This window comes from Sinohyriopsis cumingii, chromosome 10, assembly GCF_028554795.1.
Source record: "Sinohyriopsis cumingii isolate HCF-2022 chromosome 10, ASM2855479v2, whole genome shotgun sequence".
In the NCBI taxonomy this organism is placed as follows: Eukaryota; Metazoa; Mollusca; class Bivalvia; order Unionida; family Unionidae; genus Sinohyriopsis; species Sinohyriopsis cumingii.
The window spans coordinates 12,457,030-12,475,671 of NC_142970.1; the positions used below are offsets into that span (position 1 = coordinate 12,457,030).

The 18,642-nt window shown below is 37.0% G+C and overlaps 1 protein-coding gene across 7 annotated transcripts in view; it reads right to left on the reverse strand.

Moving 5' to 3' along the window:
* The window catches only part of LOC149789608 (carnosine synthase 1-like), a 166,728-nt gene that overhangs the window by 44,467 nt on the left and 103,619 nt on the right, over positions 1 to 18,642 (reverse strand). Inside the window, exons 1-2 of one of the 7 annotated variants that reach the window (XM_089971628.1) lie at positions 7,863 to 8,065; positions 678 to 753 (exon numbers count right to left, since the gene is read on the reverse strand). The exons of 2 other annotated variants lie outside the window; for them this stretch is intronic. The gene's annotated coding sequence lies outside the window, so the exon portion shown is untranslated. Of the gene's footprint in view, positions 1 to 677; positions 5,077 to 7,862; positions 8,067 to 8,176; positions 8,197 to 13,981; positions 14,139 to 18,642 lie in introns of those variants that run through there. 4 more of the 7 variants (XM_089971627.1, XM_089971633.1, XM_089971632.1 and 1 more) reach the window with 4 other exon arrangements.

The following is an 18,642-nucleotide window of genomic DNA, read 5'->3' on the forward strand; positions in this document are numbered from 1 at the left end:
GTGCACAGGGAGGGGTCAAGCTTTGCCAGATTTTGGTGTACGTACTAAATGGATGGCCCCTAACACAGAAAAAACATGTACAATGACAATGTTACAAAACTAACAAAACAAAAACATGCTGACAATAATTAAGGAAGTAAACATTATAAAGAATTTAAATCTGTTCTTGTAGTTGAAAGTGTGTATTTTATGAGTACTATTGAATGAGATCATATTGTCCTTGTTTCTAAACACAATGAAGATTAGCCCTCGTACACAAAAAAAGTCCATGTGACTTTGTTTTAAGTGGGAACAGTGAGAATGTGAGTGTGAGTGTTGGAAGAGGAGCGTAAGTTTCTAGATGGGACATACAGCTGGATAGGTGTATGGGACTGTCAGTGAAATGCAGCATAATGAACAGATATTAACCAGAAGAGGACTTAGTAATCTTTAGTACCTCTAAGTGCTTTACAATATTAGGTAACACATACAAAACATATACAATAACAAAATTACAAAACTAACCACCATGAAATTACAAAACAAAAACATGCTGACAATAGTTAAGGAAGTAAACATTATCAAGTCTTTATATCTGCTCTTGTAGTGACCAGAATTTGTGTCCGAATCCAAATCAGAGAGATTATTGAGCACTGAGGTGTGCTCAGTTCCTTGTACTCCAAGAATAATCTAGTCACCTGTGTTCTGAACTTTTTGAAGTTTCTGTAGTAAATACTGAGGCATAGAACTACAATAGACCAGTCTTCAAAGTTCCTAGGAAAAAACAAGAGGCATAGAATTACAATAGACCAGTCTTCAAAGTTCCTAGGAAAAAAACAAGAGGCATAGAATTACAATAGCCCAGTCTTCAAAGTACCTAGGAAAAAAACAAGAGGCATAGAATTACAATAGACCAGTCTTCAAAGTTCCTAGGAAAAAAACAAGAGGCATAGAATTACAATAGACCAGTCTTCAAAGTTCCTAGGAAAAAAACAAGAGGCACAGAATTACAATAGCCCAGTCTTCAAAGTACCTAGGAAAAAAACAAGAGGCATAGAATTACAATAGACCAGTCTTCAAAGTTCCTAGGAAAAAAACAAGAGGCATAGAATTACAATAGCCCAGTCTTCAAAGTTCCTAGGAAAAAAACAAGAGGCATAGAATTACAATAGACCAGTCTTCAAAGTACCTAGGAAAAAACAAGAGGCATAGAATTACAATAGCCCAGTCTTCAAAGTATGTACCTAGGAAAAAACAAGAGGCATATAATTAAATAGACCAGTCTTCAAAGTACCTAGGAAAAAACAACAGGCATAGAATTATAATAACCCAGTCTTCAAAGTACCTAGAATAAAACAAAAAAATCAACTGAAAGAAAATTACAAATGGAGCTAATGCATCTGTTATGTATATTTAAATTAACTGTTTGTTAGTTTTAAAATATTTTTTATTCCATTATATGTTATTGTTTTTACTCACTTTGGCTTTCCCTAATCTTTCTAATCTGATCATGGGTCAAATTTTATGTCTGGGATTCTTATGAGAAATGGAGACCACTCAAGGTACCTGATAGTGATGAGCGGTCAGTAAACTACCAAATTGTAGTTCCAAAATCGTACGAACTGGAAATTCTTAGCCTGACCCATGAAACTCCTTTAGCTGGTCATTTAGGGACTAATAAGTGATTTTTGTAAATAATGCAGATATTGTCATACTCGTCAAATGGTACAAAAACCCAATCAGAAGATATCTAAGGCTCTACTGCAACCTATTCCTGCATTTGAAGAACCATTTAGCAGAGTAATGGAAGATTGTGTTGGTCTCTTACCTAAGACCATGTCAGGTAACCAATGCTTGTTGACCATAATGCATGCATCAACAAGATTTCCAGAGGCAATTCCTTGAGGAATATTAAAACTAAAACAATTGTAAAGACTTTGATAATGGTTTTTTTTAAACTCAATTTGGCCTTCCCAAATTTGTCCAATCTGATCAAAGGTCACATTTTATGTCTGGAATCTTTTAGCAAGTTAGGTACGAGTTAGGCATCAACAATTCAACTATTCCTATCACCCTGAAAGTCTAGGAGCTTTATAATGATTTCAACAAACTTTGAAAAATTGTAATTCGGTTATTGTTATGATTTCGGTAAAGACTGGGATGAAGGCTTTCATTTACTTTTGTTTGCTGTTAGGGAATCAGTTCAAGAATCTTTAGGATTCAATCCCTTTGAACTAGTTATTGGACACACTGTGCGTGGACCATTGAAGTTGTTAAAAGAGAAACTTCTTTCTAATGAAGATTCCGAAATCAATCTTCTCGATTATGTTTCCAAGTTCTCAAAGGCTTGTGAAGTTACAAGAACTAATCTGTACTCTACTCAGTCAAATATAAAACTAACGTATAATAAAAACAAAAATGAAAGGAGTTTTCAGCCTGTTGATAAGAGTTCTGGCTCTCTTGTCCATGCCACAAAATCCTCTTCAGGTCACGTATTATAGTAAAAGTGACTGGTGTTCACATTGTATACTTGTTCTGAAACCATATAAACTTTCCGCATGTGGACTGATTATACTGGAAGAAAGGTGAACAGTGCGACAAAAACAGATTAATTTCCATTACAAAGAATTGATGACTGCAGTGATAAAATAGGAAATGCGAAGTATGTCACCAAATTTGACCTTCGGAAAGGATTTGGGCAAATTCCACTGAAGGAAAAGGTATTTGTGACGCCAGATGGACTTTATCAATATAAAGGTGATGCCATTTGGGATGATGGGTTCACCAAGTACTTTTCAATGTTTAATCATGTCTGGTCTAGATAACTGTGATGCTTACATCAATTATGTCATCATCTACAATGACCCCTGGAAAGAACATTTAGTGACAATTCAGAAATTCTTTGACAGACTCACTGATGCAAGTTTGACAATCAATTTACCCAAAAGTGAGTTCCGCTGTTTTACTATGCTTGTGTAACATTTCTAGGACATATCGTGGGACAACTGATGCAATTTTTGGGTATGGCTGGTGACTATCAAAAATTTTGTTCCAATTTTTCTATAACTGATGAACCCTTGATAAATTTATTGAGCATGAAAACCAAGTTTCATTAAACTGAAAAATGTTAGGAGGCTTTTGATAGTTAAAAGCCATACTTAAGAGCGCACCAGTTCTTACAGCTCCAAATTTCGGTCAATCATTTAAACTGTCCGTTGATGGAAATGATGTTGGGTTGGATCAGTATTGATTCAAGAAGATAAAAATGGTTTTGATCATCCAGTGTGATATTTTCATAAGAAATTAAAAAAGCACCAGATAAATAATTCTACAATCGAGAAGAAATGTTTGGCTTTGATACTGACAGTACAACACTTTTATGTTTACAATAGTTCAGCTCCTTCTCCGACTATGATGTTTAGTGGTCACAACCACCTTACTTTCATCAGCAAGATGAAGAACAAAAATCAGTGATTATTAACGTAGAGTTTGTTGTTACAGGAATATAATATTGACATCAGGCACATAAAGGGAAGAGACAATTTAACAACAGATGCACTTTTATGTGCATAGATATATATTATTTCATGTATACTTTGTATCATTCATTTCTTCTTATGATACTTTTCTTAAAAACCACTATATAATTGAAATATGGTAAAAAGAAAGGTTTTTTTATACAAATATTTCTTTTCCTTTTATGGGGGGAAGTGTTATGTATATTTAAATTTGTTGTTTGTCTGTTAGTTTTAAAATAGTTTTATTCCATTACATGTTATTGTAATGTAATATTGTATACTGGACTTGATTTTTTCTCAGAATTTATTTCAGTTCTATTTGAGCTGATTGTTTGTTTTTTTTAATAAATTTATTTCATTGATGTAAATATCTAATAATAGAAACATTGTATCTAGTTGCTGCCCTTAAAATCAGTGACAGTTCCAGTAAACAACTTTTTGTATTTTTTTTAATTCTTTCTCAGAGTAAGAATCATTGCATCATGGTCATACCTGGACTAGGTGACATAAAGCATGTGTTAATTTGTAAACAAATTTTGTCCAGAAGGATGAACTCTTGATCCTCATCTGGGAATATGTTTGCATTTTAGTTAGTCTTAAAACTGATGTTATGATATTAATTCTTTCAGTGATGCCTTAACACTTGAGACGTCAAGTTTTTTTGTGTCCAGTTTGGGGCTGAAATTTTTATTTTCTTCAAATTATTGTATTTCAAGTGACTATTTTCCTTGGAAATACTAAAGTGCTCTGATAGTTCTTGGACAAAGACTTTTACCAGAATTTATACATAATTCAAAAACTGGAATATTATCTGTGATTCAACAAGAAACTGTTGACACATCAGTACATCACTGACTTCTGCATGTGTCATTGCCTGCCATGTTGGATTTTCATTGGGATTTGAACTGTGATTCACTTAGAACTTTTTCTTATTTGTTTGACATTTTAGTCTAGGGAATTATTTGTTAAATTTTACAAAGCTTGTTGTCTTCACTTTTTTCTTTTACTTATTTTAAGAACGCAGACTCGTAACACAGTTTAGCTCTAGATATACAGAGAGTACTGTTGAGAGTGACACCTAGGTTTGACCTGAATGAGAAAGTCGTTGTGCAGGATGGATTCAGTTTTATCATCATTCAGCTGGATCTTGTTACATATTATCATTCATGACATATTATTGTATATGCAACTCTCTATGCCTTGGATATGCAACTCTCTATGCCTTGGATATGTAACTCTCTATGCTTTGGACATGCAACTCTCTATGCCTTGGATATGCAACTCTCTATACCTTGGATATGCAACTCTCTATGCCTTGGACATTAGACTCAATTTAAGTTTGGTTGCTGGATTTGTACATTTGAGTGTCATAAGGATACAACAGTTGAGACACTGGATGTCGATCTATAACACTTGAGATTGAGTGTAAAGAATGTTGAGAAATGTTTCCTGCTGATTAAGTAGGACTTGAAGCATAGCAAAGCTTTATCATGAATGCAAAATACATGTGATGTGATTTGGATTTTTAATGTAGCTTTAACAATTTTTCAGTCATATTGCTACAATGTCTGCAGTGTGACAGTTTATGGTGATGTCTAGCACTGGGGCATCATGCTGCAGACATGTAGTATGATGTCCTAACACTGACCTTTTAATGCTGAACCCAGCGAGGCAGCAGTTAGCATCATTTTTGTAAGTCTCTGGTATGACTTGGCTGGGGATTGAACCCATGACCTCTTGCATTCGAGGCGGACGCTCTAACCACTAGACCACCGAAGCGGTCACAAAATACATACTGGAGACGTTATAGTAATATATCATGGTCTATTTTGTCAGATGCCACAGTCAAGTCATAGAACTATCTTATTTCTCAAATGTTTTTTTAGATGAGGACTGTATTTCTATGTGAAACAACTATTTGTTCATGTGAGCAGATGTGATTTTCGGAAAGGACGTGATTTTCAGCTATGCTTTCAACAAACGATATAAAAAATAAAAGCTTTTTACTTTGTAGACTCTTGCGCAGCTTTTTAATTTGTAAACACACATGCCAGATGTTTTCTCATAATTATATTCTCTCTCTTTCTCTCCCTCTCACTACTTACATAAAAAATTATTTATATCTGCAAACCCCTCAGTAAACCAAAAATATCTTAAAACCGAGAATTAAATTTGGTCTAAAGTGTTTTCAGTTTTTACGGGTTTCAAAGTGTGTGTGTGTGTGTGTGAATTAAAAAATTTTACATAGCTTTAATAAAATTTGTTTAGTCTTATCACCAAGATGTCTGTCGTGTGGAAGTTTATAGTCATGTATAGCACGGGGGCATCATGCTGCTGACATGTAGCATTGTGTCTCACACAGCCACATTATCCTGACACCAGGCTGACCAATCCTAACACTAACCTCTTAATGCTGAGTGCCTAACGAGGCAGCTGTCAGTACCATTTTTTAAGTCTTTGGTATGACTCTGTTTCGGTTTGAACCAGCGACCTCTCGCACCCAAGGTGGACGCTCTAACCACTAGGCCACTGGAGCAGTCTTCAAAGTATGTAATGGCAATCTTATACGGAAGTCTCATGCAACTGCTTATACATTGGGATTTTTAAGAATCTGATTAAAATCAGACCTCTTCTATACTATATGAAGACCTGAAAGCAACTATGTTCAAGTGACCTTTAAAAGGGTCAATGTAAATGCATCTTTCAAAAATCTGAAAGTGAATCAAATTGTTTGATGCATACTGATGCTCTTCAGCCACACTGCTAAGTCTAACAGACTTGAAGATATAAGACCTCACCTGATCAGCTCATAAAATTAGTGATTATGACAATAATATAATTCACCAATACATGACCCCCTAAGTGGTTTCTGTCAGATCCTCAAGTACACAGTGGAGATATGATTTTAATCCAACTGTCTTTTGAGGAACTTTCCAGGTTTTCTTTGACTAACATAGTAAAGGCCCTGAAAAATGTATTTTGTTAATTTTACTGTCCTTTTTTTTCAGTATATAAATGATTTGCCAGGAAATATTTACATTCATATACAAACAGCTTTCCAAATCAACTATGAGTATTTACTTTTCTATGTCCCTCTTTGTGTTTATTTTCAACACTTATACCACATAGGTCAACGGATTATGATTGTCCACAAACTTTTATTATACAATGCTGTCAGGTATTTCCGTGCACCTAAGGTTTCCGTCTCCAATACTGAAGCAAAAGGCATATTGAATTCAACTGACTGATGAAAATAAAATACAGCAAAGCTTACCATTTGAAAAGAAGCAATTGTCACCAGAATATTCTGTTCAAAATAATATTAATTTTGGACACAGGGGATACCACCCCCATGTTTTGCTGACTCAGGATATGTCAGCATATTCTGCACACAGTGTTGAAAAGATGTAATATTAATTAATCGGGCTATAGAAATGAAATGCATTACTTTGGACTGTTTCTGTCAGCAGTTCAGTCGAGTAAACAGGTCAGGTTTATAGCTAGTTTTACAAAATTCAACGTAAAAAATGCCAATAAATGGCAAGATATATTAAGGAAGCAAAACCAATCTTGTAAAAACATTAGTCAAGTTCAACATTTTCTAAAAAAAATCAAGCTATTATGTGGAAGAGAAACAACAATTAATAGGATGTAATGTGTTTACAATGTCTTGCTGATGGGGAAAAATTACAGAAGAATTTAGAAACAGAATATACGCCGGTGGATTTCTTGAGAATTTATATTCTAGCGGCAAGTTGACACATTGGGTAGCAGATGATTTTGTAAGTGGGACAATTTCATGGAAAAAATGGAAACTTGGATTAAGGTGTAGTATTGTTTTAAGATATACATTTCCATCGTTTATATAATTTATTTATCTGTATGGTTCTAAAAGATACATAGTAAATTAGATTTTCTGGGTTACCAGTTTAAGAAGGTTATGGAGTGGGGTCTTCATACTGACATTTAGAAATCACATTCTCGTATACATTTTGGGTCGAAATTTGGGATTTTTTTTGTACACGTTACGAATATCACTTTCCTTAATTAAAGTACGGTGGTTCTTTCCTGATACAAAATGGATTTCTGACCCAAAATAACACGTGATGACGTGTCGTTGCGCAGAATTACCCGACGCGCAGAATTGGCCGTCATGGTGGTATTTTCACAGACAAAAAAAAAATCCTAGAATAAATAACTGGATGAAATAACTGCTCTTTATATTCCAAAATGTGTGTTCAAGTATGTCTGTGAGCGGGGCAAACAAAAACTAATCGCATATTCTTTAACTACATGCATGAACCTTAGTTGTGCATAGTTGTTTACAAACACGAAAATAGATTTAAAGAAACGAAAATGGGTTACTTAAAAGTCTACAGTGATGAATCAGCCGAATCTCATTCAATTCATGCAAGAAAACATTAAATCTTAAAAGAAATTTTATGTCTAAAAGACAACTAGTCCTTTGCTTTGAAAACTGAGCTTCCACTCAGAATGCATGTGTCCACTTAGATAAATTTATAAACCCATCCTCAAGAGACGAAACTTGAGCCACCCTCCAATCACTCTAACCAATCCGCACCATTACGGCATAGGTGTCGCTCTAGGCCTACAGTAAGAGAGACCTCCAGAAGTTCTTTGTATTGACAACATGCACAATGAAAAAAATGCTGACACACCTCTGTGATACTTTCGTGTACAGTGACTGAAATTTCTTGACACGAGTGATTAAGAAAACTGTGCACTTTTACAGGTGACAGCTCCTAAATTAACTGCTTCCGTGTGCTCCACAAATGAGCCAACACAAGGTCTAGACAAAAAGTACATAAACCTTAGCACTTATTAAAACAGGGAAATTTAATTCTGCCGGATTATAGACAATTCCAGCTTCTGAGAGTGCAATGAATGAGTCATAAAATATACGAGTGAAAAAAATATTTTTGCCTAAGTATTTTTTATTTTCATTTTTATTTTTAATAATGGTAGCTTCCCACGATAGCGTAGGTTCTATGGTATAGCAATATTCAAAGCTTTCAGTATTTTTTAGCACCACCTATTGTGTACTTATATACTCTTAATTACCATAAGTTACTAGTTCTGCATCACCAGTTGATTTCGGGAAAAGCTCTGCATTGCTAACAACTATACCATCTTAAAAATATACCATATCACTGTTCCCATGTTCTCAAATAGAATCTATATCTTCTTAAAACCACTATCAATGTAACAAATCGGTTAAACAATTTGTCGTCTGATAATGTCAAATGATGTATGCACGAGTTAGATCACATGATTACCGTATTTGTCAGGAATTAACCAAATCGAATTTATGGTAGCAAATAAGAGACAGAATGTTAGGTATGGACGGTTGTTGCTTTCTGGTGGCTTTCGCAACTAACAGGTGTTGACCGCAATACTTTTTTTATACACGATTTATTACTTTTCATGGGAACAATAGGGGTTGTTTTAACAGTCAGAAGTCGACATGTACTTTCATGCTCATGCTGGTGGTCCATTCTCAGCGGCAATCCCCACCCCACCCCACCCCCCGCTATTTCCTCTGTCACAGGTGGTTAAAAATGTATTTCTTTATTCGTTCTGATAAGTTTCTTTTGGACGGTACAGGTGTCAGAATTAGTGCCATGGAAGTAGCATCCATTTTTCAATTTGATGTACGCGTTGTGCAAGTTCCCAACATTAACTCATTAACCCCTGGCGCCGCGTTTACGTGGCAGGAGGTAGTAGCTTACTGCCGAGCTCTGTAGCGTCAAAGTCATGTATGATACACAAAAGTGGTTGGTATTATAGAAAGGTAGACAGATGTAGCTATACAATGATACCAAACAATATGGACGTTCTAGTTGCACTACAAAATACAGAGGGAAAAACCTAATTTTTTGGACCCGTATTTTTGTTTCACCCAAAACTCGTCCGTGGTAGGAATCCGATTTTGTGTCCGGATTTTAGACTTTTTGGCCTACGATCTAAGGCAGACCGGTGTGAATTGCACGGACAGATGATTGTTGTTGTATGAAAATCGACTGTAGAGCGCAATCTAAGTAAGAGACTTCTCTATCTGGCGATTTACTATTAAATTTGGGATAATATTCCTACGCCGACCAGCTCTGAGGATATGTCTTTGTTCTGAGTAACAAACCTGTTCCGAACATTTGGCCTAGTTTTTTGCTTTTGTTATTTTGATACCTTGCTACGGTCAATCTAATATATGCTTTAACTGTAATTTAAACAAACTAAAAATTCTTAATAAAAAAAAAGAATGCTGACATATTTTGATGCAAAACGTATAAATGCTCTAGCTTGTGAAGTACATCCTATGTCACTCTGCGCCATAGCGGCTAAATAAGCGACTCTGCTATCTGGCGATTTACTTTCAAATTTTGGATAATTTCCCTACGATGACCAACTTTGATTCTGAAATCAGTGTGTGTGTGTGATTTGGATTTTTTAACGTAGCCTTAACAATTTTTCAGTCAAACTAAAACTTAAAGACCTAATAATGTTTCCTACCTTAAATATACTCAGCATCTTTTTTGTTTTCTAATTGCATGGTGTTTGTTTTTGTAATACTTATCATTACATATGTTTTTTTATATGTGTTGTCTAATGTTGCAAAGTCCTCATTATTATTATTATTATTATATCGCTACGATATCTGCAGTCTGGCAGTTTATAGTGATGTCTAGCACTGGAGCATGATGTCCCACCCAATCACAATATACTGACACCAGGCCGATCACTCCTAACACTAACCTATTAATGATGAGCGCCAAGCGAAGCGGCTGTTAGTACCATTTTTGTAAGTCTTTGGTATGACTCGGCCGAGAATCGAACCCACGACCTCCCGTATCCGAGGCGGATGCTCTAACCACTAGGCCACCGGAGCGGTTTCTGAAATCAAGAACCAGCCATTTCCAAAGCTCTTCTACTGTATCAGCACATGCTTTCTGGAATTCCTTACTTATTTCAACGCGAAGTCTCTTGCTTTGTTTAAAACCTCATTAAATAAATTCTTTCTTGACTAACTGGAATGATATATTAAATCCACCCAATACATAATTTTATCACTGTAGTCGTAGATAATCTGTGCACGTTTCATTCTATAGATCGTTTTACATTACTTTCGTCATGCTAAAAAATGTGTCTACCTGTGTACAGTATATTGTTCATATATACATACAAGAAGGATAAGCAAAAGCGTACTTTGGAGCTACGCCATCGTCTCCCGTAGACGGACGGATGCCAATGCAGTTACATATATAAATCTATTTTAAATATGTGTTAGTGCGTGTGCGAGCATACCTGAGTATGTGCAAATGACCTTTATAACAAAACCTGTCAAGATACTGAGAACCACTTGGAAGATAGATCATTCAAGACCATTTTAAAAAAAAAAAATCCTTTAAAGGCCATAATACAGTAAAGACTGCATAAAATGCTGTCTAAATTGTGTGATACAATTATCAAAGTGTACGGTTTTTCTCCGGGTAACATTTTGCCACCGAATTTTCGTATTTGAGGCAGTGGTATTGCCCTTTCAAAGGGTGAATTCTGCTACTGATTACCAGAAATGTTATGATATTGTAACTACGATTCATTGGATTAAACCTCATATGTCGGTTGGAACATCCTTGGCCATTACCGTCACCTCGAAAGAAAAAACTCGAATGTAATAAGCTGCCATTTAAAACTATATTCTGAAGTAACTTTTGCTCACATGCCATAAAATGGAAGAGGGAACTCAAGGCGACAAACTAGCAAATGGAATATTGTATGTGCTGCATTCTAAAGTAAATCATGTAACCCATACAATTTAAATGTGTACCACCCCCACCCCAACTACAGATGATTTTGTTTATACACTTGACGGCATTGACTAAGCGATCTTCCGGCTGACTCGATCGTCAATCAGAACATCATCGGTCTTTTCCGTCAAGTCGAGAACGAAACATCGGATGTAATTCCAGTGGTACATTATGAACAAATTTTGTTAACATGGAACAATTACTTCCCATGAGGAGACAAATTCGCAATCAGAACATTGTCGGCCTTTACTGTCATAACATATATGGTGCTCTCTGCTACAGGCGAAACGCCAAACACTTAAAATTGATATGTATTCCTACAATTACTTGAAGTTATTTCACAACCTAAAGAAGTGGCTGAGCGAAGTTCCGATCGCCTTAATTGTATGCCTTCATCTAGCATGCTAGTGGCCACCGTTTGGATTATCTCGATTATTTACGAAACATAAATTGTTGTTGTTGTTGTGGGGTTTAACGCCATTTTTCAGCACATGATAGGCTATACATGGCGGCCAGTATTAATGGTGGAGGAAGAATCCGGGAAAACCCCGGAAAGAACCACCGACCACGAGAAGTTACTGGCAAGCTTTCTCACATACCCACATTGGCTGAATCCTAGACTCGAACCGGCGCAGACAGAGATGAGATGGCAGTGATCCGTAACGGACAGCGCATTATACCACTCAGCCACTCGGGGCCCCCAAACATAAATTGACAGAGAAGTTGCAAATGAATAGAACTATTTTTCATTCGTGACTTCTTGGTCAGTCTTATGATATTCTGCGAGACGTACATATGCATCGGATATATGTTGGTGCAGTATTTTGAACCCCGAAAAATGATATACTTTATTAGCTGAAAATTCCTCCTCAAAAGAAAAATAAGACAATCTTTTTTTGGACTTCTTCGGCAGCTTTTTTTATTGGATCGACTGCACGATTGAAACTGAACTAACAAATGGAAAAAAAAATAGTTCGATCTATTCGTATCTTCTCGGTCCACTACTTGTTTTGCAAATAGTCATGGTAGTCCGGATAACTTATATCTTTATAAATTCAAAGTATCATCCGTAGGATTGAGCTTGAAGTTGCGAATAATAATAATAATAACTAGGCACAGAACCCAATCTTTAGAAGCTTTAGGCATTACAATATTAGATAACACATCGAAACATACAACGGCAAGATTACAAAAACAAAAGGAAGATATTAGGTTTACTTGGAAGTCGTGCATTAATTGGGTTATATCTATCTTACATGTGTTTCTCTTATTACCGAACGTGGGATTAGGGACTGATACGGTGAGATGGCATATGACACAGATGTGATCTGATGCAAGTTCGTGGGACACCAATGAAGACTGTAGAATATTATCATCAGGTCTATGACGAAACCAGTCTCAAATGTGACCATGTTTATAGGTGGGTTGGCTAAATGGCTCATTGAGTTTGAAAATGTGAATAGTGTCTAGGAGTTTTGATGTGCATTGGTTTCCAGGAACAATTAAATCTCTAAGAATTATCAGCTTGCCACCTATCGAATTTTCATACTCCAGAAGATTAGGAAACTGCTCCAAAAAGAAAGATTCCATTCAATTGTTTGGTTGTTTTTGTTTTGTTTTTTTTTATTAGGAGGAGGGAGGTAAACCAGAAAGAATAGACTGACCTTTGTTCCATTGTGTTTGATGTTTGAACCATTTAAAGTGAAGTGTGTTCGAAACTACAAGCTCTTTTGGCGTTAAGATGGTGAATTATGGAGTTCTTTGCGATGACAACAAGTCTGCCTCCTTATCAGTAGCATGGGAACGACTTGGAGTAACCGGATGGTATTAGATTGCACAATTTGGCTGTTAAGTTTCGATCACAATGTAGAATCGAGCGCCAAGGTGTTATTTAAAGCAATTAATGAGGTTCCATTGTAGCATAAACGGGTATGCTGGATAGTATAACGTGATGACGTCATGCTCAAGATTAAAGACGGTTACAGTGCAAGTGGGGCCAAAAAGAACGAGAAAATGCGCTCGCCTTTGCAGATCACTGCCATCAGACTTCTGTCCGCATAGGTTTGAGATTAGAGCTCGGCCAAACGGGGGTCATTCTCAGAGAAAAAGTTTACCAGTAGTTTCCGTTGGGTCGGTGTTTCTTCCACGGGTTTTCCTCCGGTTCTAGCCCCACCCCCTTTACGTTTTTAAAGTCTACTTTGTATTGGCTATCACGTGCTGTACAAAATGGCGTTGAAGCCACTTATATAAAAAAAATCTTGTAACGACCATACACCTAAATTTGTTGTTGCACATTTAAATTTGCTTGTTTTTTCCTTTTAACAGAAATCGCTGTTTTATCGCGTTCAATTAAGGGGTAGGAGCTCTTTACAATAAAACTGAAACCAAAAAATCAGAATTTTCCCGTACATGAAGTATGTCCAATGGGAACCTCTACGTATCGTGGCGACTCCCTGTTTTGATAGTGTATAGCGACATTAAGATTTTTTTGTTTTTCGGCGTGCCCCCGTAGTGTTGGTGCGTAATCGTATTCATTTCCTCATGTCGCACATTGTACAAATGCATGTACATAACCCTAATCAATATCACTTAACGGCTTGATCATGACCACCCAAACCTACCTACAGTTCTTATTATCTAATGTCTATCTGTATTACTTACCTTGCTATTCGTGCCCTCCTATATAGACTATATTTCCAAAAATGAAGTAATGAGCCGTGTTCCTTCTTTGCTCTGATAAAAGTTCGAACATGTGTCGTTAGTTGAGCTATTCTACAGTGGATGTTACGTTTGCTTCAAACCAGTTCAGTTTGGTTCACTAGCGTAAATAACTTACATTTGTATTATCGCGGTACATGCCATACATGAGGGGCCGAACCTTAATATTCGCCTGAGGGATTTTCATTCAAACCAGGATATTATTTTCTTTCATAACGAGGTTTCTGTTTTTGTCAATGGATGAAAATGGATATAATTAAATTCGTTGTTATACAAACCAATGACAGTATGTCTATAATTGAAGCAGAGATTTAAAAGTTATTGTCGCTTCACTCAAACCAAATGCAGCCAGTCAATATCAAACAGCCACGTCACGACTAAGTAAGCATGTGTTTACCCATGCAAAGCGGTCTGTCCTGGTAACGGACCCATTGAAATGCGCCTTCGCTACATCATGCCCTGTGTGGAAAGTACATCAGCACACACGAAGACAGTACGATATAGTTTAAAGCTGTTCAATGTATAGACAACAGAGAATGTAGCACACACACACACACACACACTAATTGCCATACTCCATACAGAATTACTGATTGTGGAGAAGGCGCCAGCTCCAAAAATCTAGCCAAGTGTGGAGTGCAGAATGTGAGGGGAAAAATAAAAACCACAACTTGCCATGAAACCATTGCAAACTTTCACACCACAGAAAGTGGAATTATTCAAATACATGGAATGTCCTCACTAAATAGGACTGAAAAATAGCTGCACTAATATTTGATATAATAATAATAATAATAATAATAAAGAAATAACGCGGGCTATTTTTCAAACTTTCCCACTCGCATGAGATATTGATTTGTTTCAACAACTCAATACTAGGACTCTCTCTCTCTCTCTCTCACACACACACTTACACTTTAACACTTACTCAATTTCCGACAATTCACGTAAATAAGTATTTTATCTTTCTGTTTTGCTACTTAACCTAAAGGTGTACATAGTTATGCGACGACGCCCAAGAAGCAATTTCTCGTATATTTTTCCACATTTCCTGAGAAAAGTTTTAAAATGCGATATACATTCATTTACAACTTTGGTTGCATCCAGTGAAACGTGTCATTTCAGCACGAATTTAAATATACAGTGAAGTGTTTCTTTCAAACTTTGCACATTGCCCATTAAAGAAGAATACAAATTAACAAAATTATGATGGATTAATGGACTCACCTCTTGTTAGAATAAAATGGCTGCCGGATGGCAGAGGCCTTATAGGGTAAAATGACTGACGGATGGCAGAGGTGTTTTAGGGTAAAATGACTGACGGATGGCAGAGGTTAGATGATGGTAAGGTCCGAGATTAGACGAGGTAATCTAGGTACACGTGGCCGCTACATAGGCTCTAGCATGGCAGCTTGTCATGCATGACGATTGCAAAAAGGTCATGCAACAGTGACATTTGTCACGAGGTATAAACAAGAGTGATGTATCATGCTAACGATAGGAAAAATCACGTGTTATTCAGAATATATTTCACCATCAATGTTCGTAACAAATGTATATGTAAATACTTGCTGACGGCCAATCGGCTAAATGCAAATACTATATATATATATATATATATATATATATATATATATATATATATATATATATATATATATATATATATATATATATGGGCGTGGGAGGGTGGGCGTTCTAATTATACATAATCTATACCTTATGTCAAGAAGCAATCTAAGTCAAGAGAAAAAAATCGTTCGCAGCTAAATTTGAAAAGCACAAATTTGTGGGGGTGGGGAGATTCATATCTTTATATTGTGCTATACACGCAGGACTGAGCAAGCAAAGGTGTCAAATAAAGGTATCAGGGAAGTGCGCCGTGTATGTTTGGGTTGGTAATGGAATTTATCCACTTTGTGGTGACATTACAAGAAAACTAAAACAAATAGTGAACAGGGCATGTGCACAGTTTTGCAAGATTGACTTCAAAACCACTACAAATTCTCATTTACATATAGCTAGTGCACTGGCTACATGACAACGTGGTTTAACGGTTATATGCCAATGTCATTGTTAGGCATTAGAACGCTAATGGGGGGGGGGGGGTAAGAAAACCTGGTTGATTGGCTACATAATTGTTTTTTTTTATATTCGCAGTCTTGAATAGGTTGCCTCGCAGAAGGCAAATAACCAGACTTGAATAGTATGATGAGCTAGAGGCGCTACTGGCGATTAGTGCTTATAAACAGGAATTTAAATCACAAGGCTGGGCAGACATTTTCGGTCCAACAGTCAGTTCCAGCTCCTAGAAACACAAGGCCGAGTATTGAACCTCCTGTTTACACTTCACAACCAGTTTCAGGGGCCCCCGCAGAATTCCTTAATTGGGATGGCAAACATATAGTGGTCAGCTACAATTTTACGGAAGTAGGCCAAACATGTTTAGAGGTGAAATCCAGGGGTGGGGGCAAGTGCCTCCTTGCCCCTATGTGCGGGCGCCCATGACCAGTTCCAAGCACTATGAACACTAGGCGTTTTTAAGTCAGACTCCTGTGGTGACACTGAAAAACGTACAGCAGAATGATGATGCTACAGCCGATGATTACTTAGATATGCATCTTGTTAAGGTTCGGCCAGCGCAAGGGCGAAGGAAATTACAAGTCTCTGTATAATCACGAAGACGAATAAAAAGTGATTATCAAAGACTGCCACGCTAATGTGTCAGAAAATGACAGGCTAGAACCTTACACTTTGACGTTTCGCAATGCTATGGCGCACATGGTAATATATGTGATCGCCAAAAGTAGAGAGCTGGATGGTTTGGAGTTTAGCTTTGGGCTGACGACACCAAAAAGCTTTACTAGTCCTACAAAATACGCTGGGTTAACAGTCAGCATTAAGGTGACAGCTTATTTCCAGAACTCTGCCACCGCCATCATGTGCACTGATGAGACTGAACATCTGATTGCCGAAACTAATGCCACCATGCATCCCCACAATGAAAAATACGTATGCGATGGGCCTGGATAGCATTTGATAGATATAAAATGTCTTCGGTCGGTGTGTTGGAATACCATTCCGCGATCATTCCAACATTCAAGCTGGGAAGTGCATACCAGCATGGTCCGTTGTTACCGTGCAGAACAATGACAACTGCTCCTTTCACTAAGCCATTTTGCCAATGCTTTACCAAACAAACGATAGAAACAATGATCGGCCGTGCGTGTACTGCCGTCATTTGAGTAAGCTTGGCTTTACAGACTTTGTTTCCCATGAAGGTTAGTGGCACTGACAAATCTGAGCGCCATAATAAAACTGTAACAGTATAGTTGGTTGAAAATGCCATCTACCCACTACGCATCAGCGAGTTGCATAACGCGAGGCATCATTTGGTAGACTTGAACTGCTCAAAGAAGGTTAAAAGATTCAATATATCTGAGTTAAAACGTTAGCCGTCGAGTATACAAGAACAGAAGCAATAACACAAAAAGCACGTCTGTCGCTCATCTTTGCAGTTCTTCAGCTGGGCCCGTCTGATGCAAACCTGCGCGAAAGATTTCTGCTGCATAGGCGTACAATGGCATCTGTTACAACACCTGCAGCAGACAAAAGCATCCTAGCCTTTGAGAACAGATGCCGCCAGATGTACTTGCTGTCAATATGCAGTATTTGAGGTACTGAACGTGCGATTGGAAGGTCCTAACGATGGAAGCTGAAGCTGTCACATTTTTGTCCCCAACGACGGAGTCTCTACTAAGTTTGTCTTATATCGTGGCAAATATGTAGCTGGCACTTTTGTCCACTGCCTTGAGCGTTAGAACGAGGAAATTAAAGAGGAGCTTCATTATCCGGATGAGACTTTAAGAGATGGAGATGATAACCAGGCCTTATAGGAAGCCACAGACTGCCACATTTGAGGTCGTAAGTGATTCATACCCATTCATGTTTAAAATTAACACATATATGAGGGTAGTAAAGAAGATTAGGAATGAAGTTGTTATAGCTGGGATGGTCCAAAGAATGATGTTTTGTTTGCGTTTTAGAACAGTTATGTAGCACATTATACTTTTGTTTTGAAAAAGTAATTAAGATGACCAATAATGAAGCATATTATACGTTCTAAAACAAAGGCAATATTAAATAATATTGTGCAGTATATTTCCTTTTTATAAATGTTATCAGATAAACAGATCTGTAGTTTTTCATACTTTGTAGGGAAAAATGGAATAGATTACCAATCACGTAATAATTTTACCTTTTTGGGGAAAAGGTAATAAACCGCCAATTTAATAATAGTGCTTTCAAGTTGGCACAGACGCTCGGCTATGCCTTAAATGTGGCATTGAGGTTACATAACGGTAGAAACTTTGTCTGCTATGTGGAGCTCATCGTGAACATTATCGCGCGCTTAGTCAAAGACTGGTCCAAATCACTGTGATTACACCAACCCCTGTGATTACACAAACACTTGTAACTACACAAACACCATGACGCTGTTGAAATAGACACAGAAATAAACGAGATAATAGATATGATTTAAACGACTGCAGTTTCGGATCATGATAAAAAAAAATATAAAATAAAATAATGCAAGCTATTGA